Source organism: Haliaeetus albicilla, chromosome 9, assembly GCF_947461875.1.
Source record: "Haliaeetus albicilla chromosome 9, bHalAlb1.1, whole genome shotgun sequence".
Lineage (NCBI taxonomy): Eukaryota > Metazoa > Chordata > Aves > Accipitriformes > Accipitridae > Haliaeetus > Haliaeetus albicilla.
In genome coordinates, this window is record NC_091491.1 from 24157755 (window position 1) to 24167043 (window position 9289).

A 9289-nucleotide genomic window follows, 5' to 3' on the forward strand; every position below is an offset into this window, starting at 1 on the left:
TCATTGCTGACAGGAGCTTCATCCAAGGTCTCATTTCTGCAGCCATAAGGAAAAAAGATGTCTACATTAGGTTGGCAGGAATTTAACCATTAGAGCAGGTTTTTTACTCACAGTGTTTTCTCCTTGGTATTACGCGATGGGTGGAATGCAGAGGATTTTGCACTGTGTTTTAATGAAGACCTGTGGCAATGACAGAAATTGTCATTCAAGGATTTCCAAGGCCTACGAGAATGACTTGGCTTGAAGGATTGTGCGTCCAAACACATGGATTACCCAATAAAATCTATTACTTTCCTGGTGCTCATCAGTCCTAGTCCTATGAATCAACAGCTCCATTGGGTAATCCCGCGTCTTAATTATATTTTGGTGACATGTATGGATTTGAAAGATTCTTCAGGATTATTTTGACCACAAAGTGCTCTGGTGCTGGATGGCTGTTCAGATAGTTCTGCCTCACTTTCCCTTTGTTTAAGCATTGTGCAAGGAAATATTTGCAATGCACAAGAAGATGCAGGGGTCATAGGAACAATCCTGAATGTGGGACAGATTTTCAGAGAGTTATGCCATAAGCAGTACTTGTGAGAAGAGCCCAAAGCCCGGGCAGCCTGCATGACAGCAGCAACCTTGCTGCTCAGGGCCAGGTGCTGTTCTGGCATCAGAATATTCCATTGCTATTCCCATCTCTTATCCCCAAAGCATGGGAACCAAGGCATAGAGCTGGGGATGTTAGGCTATATTAGAAAAAACAGCCTCAAAAGGTAGTCTAATATGTCTTACTCAATGAGCTATTCTCTCATTTTAGGTGTGGAAGCAGGCAACGATACCTTCTCTTTAATGCCTATACTTACAGGTGAGGCGAGAGAAGACGTGTTGCCCTAGAAGCCCCAGCAAGTTCCATACATAAAACTGCATTACAGTTTTTGGTAGCTGGATGTTGCCACAGGGCAAAATGAGGAATGAAGCTGTCAGCTTAGGGGCAGCAAACCGAAGTCTGGTGAGGACTGGAAGCCAACGTAACTTAGAGTCTGTCATCTCAATGGCCAATCCTTTGAAAGACTTGTTGCTATAGATTTGAGTTGGCTTTACCTGTGATACTCCTTCCTGCATCCCTGCTTTCAGCTGTAGTTAAGATTATAGTAACTAGCCTATACACGTTACTGGACAGCAGGATTACTGTTGTTTTCAATGTATTACACCATCAGGCAAGCTGTTGGGACAGAACAGCTGGACAAGTTGAAGCTAGCCTCCTCCCAATTAGCTGCTTGGTGGTTCTGCTTCTCAGTTAGAAACTCACATCTCTCCAGTTTTACGTTTGTACTTGCTTGTTTCAGCTAACAGGAGAAGGTCTAGAGTATAGATCTGGTGGCCAGCAGCTCTGGAGTTACATGCGGGATCATCTCCCCTATACCCCATTGCATGTTGCACTGCTTTTCTGTTTTCACTTAGGAAAACGTGGACACCACCATACACCTGCATTACAAGTATCACTTGTACGAGGCTTTGAAGAGGCGGTACAGCATACTCCGGTAACTGGTGTTTACTTTATACAGTGTACGGGCCCATCAAGCAAAAATAAATTAACATTTTAAAACTAATTCACAAATTAGTTTTAATCTACTTCTCACAAACGCTTCTACTGGCAAAGGACTGTGAGGATGCCTGGTCCTTCGGGCTCCTCACCAGCCTGGCAGTCTTTTCTAGCAGCTCGCACATACTGCACGCTGTGATGCCTATGCTGTGTGGCACAGATTTTCCCAGTCAAGGTTCATTTGGAGCTGGTTTGTTTGCATTGCAGTGCTTCAGAAATACTCAGCTTTCCCTTTCCCAGAAGGCTATTCTGTCAGAGAAGGAAAAAGAAGGGAGAAAAGAAAGGGGGAAAGTAGCCAAGCAGCAACAAAGGAGGCGAGCAAAGCCACAGCACGCTCCTCAAGGGGCTGCAGGCACTGCTGTGCATGCAGCAGAGAGGACAAATTACTCCACCAGCAGTGAGATCCCGAACACTTTGAAACAGTTACATGCACACAAATAACAGCATGCTTGCTGGCCTCACGAACAAAATACAGTGTTTGCTGTCTCCATATTATTCCATGCAGCCAAAGTTAGCATTGCACCTCTGACCTGTAATTCATATTACGGTACAGCTCCTGTTTTACAGGTGCAAATACACATCATGCCACTTCATTAATTCCACAGCCATGTCCCACCCTAGCTCTTGTCCCCCCCTTCCATGAAAGACCAGGATTTGGATTTCGCTTGCTTTCAGCAGTGAATGCAGCAGTACTGGTCAGGAAAAAAAGGAGCAAAGCTGGCACGCACACAGCAGTAAGGGGTTAGCTGCAGTTGCAGTTTTTTAAAAGGCCAGATTTGGGCAGCTTTCTGCTTTCTGCTATGTCCATTGTGAGGACAATACCAGTTTCCAAGTGTATGACAAATCTACACTGGAGCATGGGACACACGCACACTAACTGGCCAGTTCTGATCCTACTAGCAGCCTAGACGTGAGCTCAAGCTATTTATCCTTCTTCTTGGACAGCTTTTACAGTCTTTGTCAAGTTCTTTGCAGCTACAACTAAACTCCTTCATCCAGCTGGGGCAGAACTAGTTCAAGCGAACTACAGAGGGGGGCAGATACATGTTCCTATTCTAAACAAAATAGCCTTTCAACAAAATAATTCATCTTCAAATAAGACAGAGACATTTATTCCCTAGCATCACTCAAAGACACACTATATAGAACCATTTTTGATGACGGTTCAAGTCAAGAATGGAAAACACTGGGTTTGGCAAAACAAATAATCAGAGGAAAAATCAGTCTCAGGGGGGATTGCTGGACATCTCAAATATATGTAGCTCCGTATTTAATATTAAAACCCTCAAGATCTCAGTTATACTATACCTAGTATTCATATCAGTGCAAACCCCAGCACAAATCCAAAACCAGAACAAAGACTGCTATTGTCCCCAAATTAACCCATAAGAGCTATTGGTTGGCCACAGTACATTGTAAACAGACCAAAAAGGTGCAGTGAATTTTCAGGAGCTAGCCTGGGCTAGTAAGACTTTTTTTTTTTTTTTTACTATGGCTAGTCTGCAGAAAGGTACTTTCTGTTCCTGAGGAGTAGTGTAATCAGCTACAGCAGAAGTCAGACCAACAATTTAAACTTTGGAGTGAATCTTTTTAAACACCTAATGCTAGCTGTTTTGGCTGTATTGTTCTGATTTGTGGGGGAAGGACCTTCCTGCATTACAATATATATTCATTTTATAGAGATACACAGGGAAAACAGAATATACGATAAGCATCAGAAAGTGCATCAGAGGGATCATTTCTCAGGTTTTCTTAGTAGTGCGGAGCTTAGCTCTTCTCCACTCTGCACATCCATCTCAATAGACTGTGCCTTTCAAGTTTGTTCATCATTGATTAGATGGAGGGGGTGGTTTAAGGATAAGAGAAAAATTATGGAGATTTTTGGGTAATCCTCTGAAGGGATTTGCCAGGGTGACAGCCACTCCCCCATCACACGATGCAGCTGCACTACCCAGCCCTCCAAGGACAAATGGCTGGCGAGTCAGGTGCTGGTTAGATCATCACCAACACCTACAGTTTCGAAAGGAGAGATCAAAAAGAGATTATGGTTGTAGGTGGAGACGCAGGAAACACAAGGCTACCTTCAACTACCTCTTACTACTTGCTATCAGCTAGTCTGTATCTGAGTTTCTTATCCCACCAACTCACCCTACCACAGACAGGCGGGCCACTTTAATTCGCCAGTTAAACCCTTACCCCTAGTAAAGCCCATTACAAAACATAGAGCTGCTCTAACAACCAACCAGCATCTATCATCTTCCTCACTCCTGATCACGGCACTTCTCCCTGTAGAGGAGGCATAGGAGCCTTCATCCCACTGTGCCCTTAAAGACCCATGGCCACACACTGGGCACGGAGGCAAGCACTTCATTCTTTCAGTCTTCCTTTTCCTTCCGTTTCACTAGAATCCAAATATCTCCCTTAGAACTTAGATTCTTTTAACTTGTTAGCCATCCTTGCTTGGACATTTAAAAACTCCTGCTTAATAGCCCTTCTACTTGACAAATATACAGAGTTCCCTTAGAGCCCTTAGGGATCTCTCTCAGCCCTTTGGACCTCTCTCATATTTCCATCACAGATTTCCACCTGGATTTTACAGGAGAATTTACTACTCCCTATTTAGCAGCCCTACTTACTTGCAAACTTCACTTCTCTTGCTGAAGAAAGGGAAGTTTTTTGTATACCTCCTCCTTTTCCCAAAGTGCCTCGCTGTCAAAGCTCAGATCTAGTTCTTCTTGGGGATCATGGGAGCTGTAGTCCTCTGAAAACTGAGACCGTGATGGGCTTGTGCCCTTCCTGAAGCTGTAGAACAGTTTGTCCCTATCCACAAAAACAGAATGTTAAACTTCACCTTTGCACAGAATGGACTGAAGTATTTTTCAGTCAAAGATACTACACGGGATATAGCTCACAGATTCAGTTCAAACGAGGAAAGCTAGAGGAAACATGTATTTGTTAATAATGGTATGAGAAATCCAAGCACACTGTATAATTAATACTATTGCAAAATATTACTCAGAGGAGTAAAAGCAGCAAGGAAGCTGAATGTTACATCTAAGGCACCAAGAGAGCATCCGCGGTAGGTGGTTTGGTGGGAAAGGGTAGCCAAGGAGAAAGCTCACTAGAAGAAAGAGCTGTTTGATTTGAACAAGCCTGGATGCCTGGAGGCTGGGGCAGAACTCAGACAAGAGGAAAGTAAAACCATCAGCATATTCAGTAATATTTGCAATTTAACAGTTACAGGACTAATTAAGACCCGCAGCCACAGGAAACCTGAGTCTACCTCTTAAGAACAACAGCCCAGATATTTAGTATGCCACAATGGAGGATAGCTGGATTATCATTTCCAAAAGTAGAGCAGCAATTTCTCACAATATTAAAGCCAAATAAAGCTAGTGCCAGCATTTACCAGTTATTGGTTTGACATTGTTTGGGATGTGCTGCTAAATTGCTTTGGGTTCTTGAACTGGGCCCTTGGAGTTTTTTGAGTTACATAGCAGACGATAGGTGACATGAGTAGTACCTGAAAGGCCTCTTTTCAAAGCACGGGGAAGGGATGCTGGTGGGATGGAAGAGAAATATACCACAGACCCCTCAGACACAACCTTGTTTAACAGCACAGCCTGCACAGGCTGGTATTACGCTAATTTCTTCGTTTGACACAAGCACCTTAAAGTTTGTAGTTACTTTTCCAAAGGAACAAGATGCCAGAAAGCACCCAAACAGCTCCATATGCTAATAGGTTTGAGCTACGTGGCTCAGACGTAATAGCACAGCACCAAAGATTGATGAGCCTTGGCTTTTACCCATTTTTGCATTATTCTTGACTGCATTCTTCCAGTCTTCTGGATAACTGTGCCGTCTGCGAGCTGCAGCAGAAGCGAGCCTGGCCCAGGCAGCCGAGACAAATGATTCTTTGTAGCTCATTGCAGTGTTGTTAAAGCTGGAACAAATTTCATTAACTAGCAATTAGAGACAAAAATACAAGTAATGAGCTATTTTCTACTTAGAAAACAACGATACTGAATGCTTGCTCTTGAATGCAAGTTGTGATACACAAGGCAAGCTGAAGAAAATACCCAGAGGAACACGCACAAAGACTTTAACCAGAAAGTTTCATGCAGCGAAAGTACCCACAGGGCCTGTTTCTCCTTTGCACGATGTATTTTCACGGGTGCAGCCCTGACTTCCCCAGCTCAGGGAAGATGAGCACCCGGGGCGGTCACGCGCAGGGAGGGAGGAACTCCGGGGCAGCACACGTGGAGAGCCGGGCGAGAGGGAACGATGCCAAAGGCCACCCAGCTCTTGGAGCAAATCATTCATTTCTTCAATTCCCTCCCCGTCAGTGTGGTAAAGGGCACTTGTGAATGGGTTTTGGACCCGAGCTGGTAACTTTTCCCTACAGTTTTGCAAAGCCAATTTAAATGTTATTGACCCAGCCTCCCATCTCCCTCTCAGCTTAACAGGTAACCAGAGGAGCTGGGATTTTGAAAGCTTTCTTGAGAGTAAAGCCCGCACTAGAACAATTTCACTGCTCTTGAGTTAGTCTGCATTAACGACATTTAAATTTTGACCAGGGTCTTTAGTAAGAATTCAAATATAACTGTTGGGGTTTTTAAATATATATTTCAAAAATTAGAGCCATCTGAACTATGCAGGGCAGCACATCTTCTGTATTTATTTTTATTCCTAATCTAGACTCTACATCAGCTGTCCTCATGGTTTGGTAGTGTGAAGTACTGGAAGCCTACCAATACATATATATAAAACTTCCTTTTTGGTTCCCATTGGTAGAAGGACAGATTCTTTTTCTCTTCAAGTCACTAAAAAGTCGCTGTGTGGGCTAATTCAAGACAAATGTGAACACATGATATCTGACCAACGGATGTGAGGCTGCGTTTGAAGGAAGTATGCTGAAAAGGACTGTGTCCTAGGGGTCTTCACTAGGAGAGAGTGCTTGCAACCACTCGGAGAAAGGATTCTGTTACTGCTGTGGTATTTTGGGCTCCAGACTGCAATGTTTAGAATGTGCTCTGCTCAGACGGTGATGGGAGCAGCCCCTCCGCCATGGCAACTAACATATGGCTTTGCATTGTTGCTAATAATCACACAACAGAAAGAAAAAGAAGGACATCCTTGCATACACAGACTATGGAAGTCTATGACTGCATTCTGCAAGGCTGTAACTAGAAGTTATAAATTGCTATATTGCATATTTTCACTTCTCATCTAGTTGAAAAAAACAGTGTATACAGTTTTTGCAGATAGTCCATCTATTTTGCTGAACTACCTAGAGCTCAAGGATGCCATTTAGTCCTAGCTGGGTACAAGCACAAGAAAAGGCCAGGGGAAATTCGCTCGATATAATTGTTTTTGTCAGGTATGGATGAGTATCTTTTTTTGCAAGGCCACAGTACCCCCTTTCCATATTAATGGATCTTTTGCCACAAAGGCAGAAGAAATATAAGACACATTTGCTCACAAACTGCCGGGAAGGTTGTAGAATTTTGCAGGGTTAGCAGCACAGCCCTTAGCCTGCTGTTTGGCTTCCAGGCACATCACTTTCAGCAATTTATAAGGGACCGATGCACTTGATCGGTAGTTGACTCCATCCTCAGCACCGGACACTGAGCTGGTTATGGGAGGAAGGATAGGCTGTGCACAGGTGAAGCCCACGGAGGACTTTTCAGCCATACTTCAACTGAAGGTATCCTGTGCCCTCGCAACGAGGCTCAGCCTCACAGGAGAGACACCAGGAGAATACCAGTGCGCAGCTCTGCCTGAACCTATCCCCATCCACCCTACATGCTCTGGAAAGGAAGAAACCCTCTGAAACTAAAGACATCCTGCTCCAACCTCTCCTTTACATACCCAAATACACCTGCTCCGCTGCCCCTGCAGCAGATGGCAATTTGTGTCAATGCCAGCCCACTGCAATGGGGTCCAGTACAGACTGAGAGACCTGAATATGCCGTGCCAAGAGAGACCGTAATCACTGTCACTGGAGCACAGCAACAGATTGGGAAGGGGAGTATTGTTGTCTTCATTTTACACAGAGTGGGCTGAGATACAGCAACATGTAGGGTGTTCTGTCTTTGATTAAAAGACTGGTGATTATACACAAAAATAGCTGCTGATCTTAAAATTCTAGGAAGCACTGATTACATTGTGCCAAAGGAATAAAGAAATCCTAAAAAGTCACACCAGAAGCGTATTATAAATTTTTCTCTCTTGCTTTCTGTTCTCTTACTTGGAAGGCTTCTGTTATCCAGCTAGAGTTGACAGAAGTGGCCGAGGGCACATCACAGGCCATGGACTGTGAAGGGCGAGCAGCCCAATGACCTGCCCACAAACAATCCTGACTTGGAGATTCTTTATCCAATTTTCTCTCATAACGACAAACAGACCTGAAAAAATAGTAGGATCAATTCACTAACCAAAGAAGGGCTAAAGCAATAATGATAAATTCAATTCCAGTATGTATTACCTTGTGCAATATAGATTTAGTATACAGATATTAATTTGAATTTTGCATAGCTTATCTGAATTGCATCTCCAAACCTTTTCAATAGTCACTAATCTTTGTTACTAAAAATCATTGGATTGCTTATTTAGGTGTCACGCATACAATAAGAAAAGAAAAGATACTAAAGAACTAGAAGAGAAGATACTAAAGTACTCACTTTATTTGCAAATCCCTCCAGTGACTCAGGTTTTATAAATCTGAAAATTAGTTTTATTTATGCATAATAAAAATTAATTTCTAAATTGAAGGCAATAAGCAAACCCATACAATTCTTAGACGATGCGGTGTTTACTCCTCTTCCATTTCCTTCAGCTTTATCTTCCTGATTTGTCATTTCTAGCATCGAATTGTTTGTATTCATATCAACAGCAGATTTACGTGGGTAAAATTTGCACACCAAAAAATCAGTAACCTCATAGTGAGTTCCATTTGTATTGATGGCACTGACAGTCATGAACTCCTACTCTGATTCTTTGTAGTTACTTTACAGGCTGCGGTAAAGCAGCGAGCCTGGCTGTGCAATTGAGACGCTGTTCTTCAGGTAACTAAAATAAGGGTGTCTTCGCCCTTTTGGGGGACAGCCGTACATCCGCACAGAAAGCGGCTCCGCCGCTAAGGGCGGCGCGAGAGCGGGGCGCGGGCTGCAGGGCTGGGGGGCTGCGGGCTGTGGGGCTGGGGGTCCGGCACCACCTCTCGCTCGGCAGCGGGCACGGGTGCTTCTTACAACCGCGGCACGGGCAGCAAACCGAGAGATAGGTCATCTGTTGCGCTGGCTAATGCTAGCTCCGAGAGGTCTACGTTTAAATAAATATTTGATATTGTCCAGGAAATACAGAGGGGTTTGCGTGTACGTTTCCCTGCTAAGCTAGCCCTCTACGCGCAGCTGCGGGAATACAGCGGGTGCACGGACTTTCCTTAGTTCTCTTCTCCTGAGCCTAGCTCAAGACAGCTCTGGAGAAGAAACCCGGTTTAGCGATCATGAGGTCACGGGAGACTCACCAATGCCTGCAGGATGGAAAGGGTGAGGGGAGGACGGAGGAGGCTGTGGGAGGACAGGGACAGCGCGGGGCTGGCGGGAGGGCTGTCATCGTTAAAAAAGCAAGCAGCACCCGTGCCCCACGTGGGGACTGCTGCCCAGGTTTTGACGCCCCTGCTGAACGCCGGTGTACGGCACC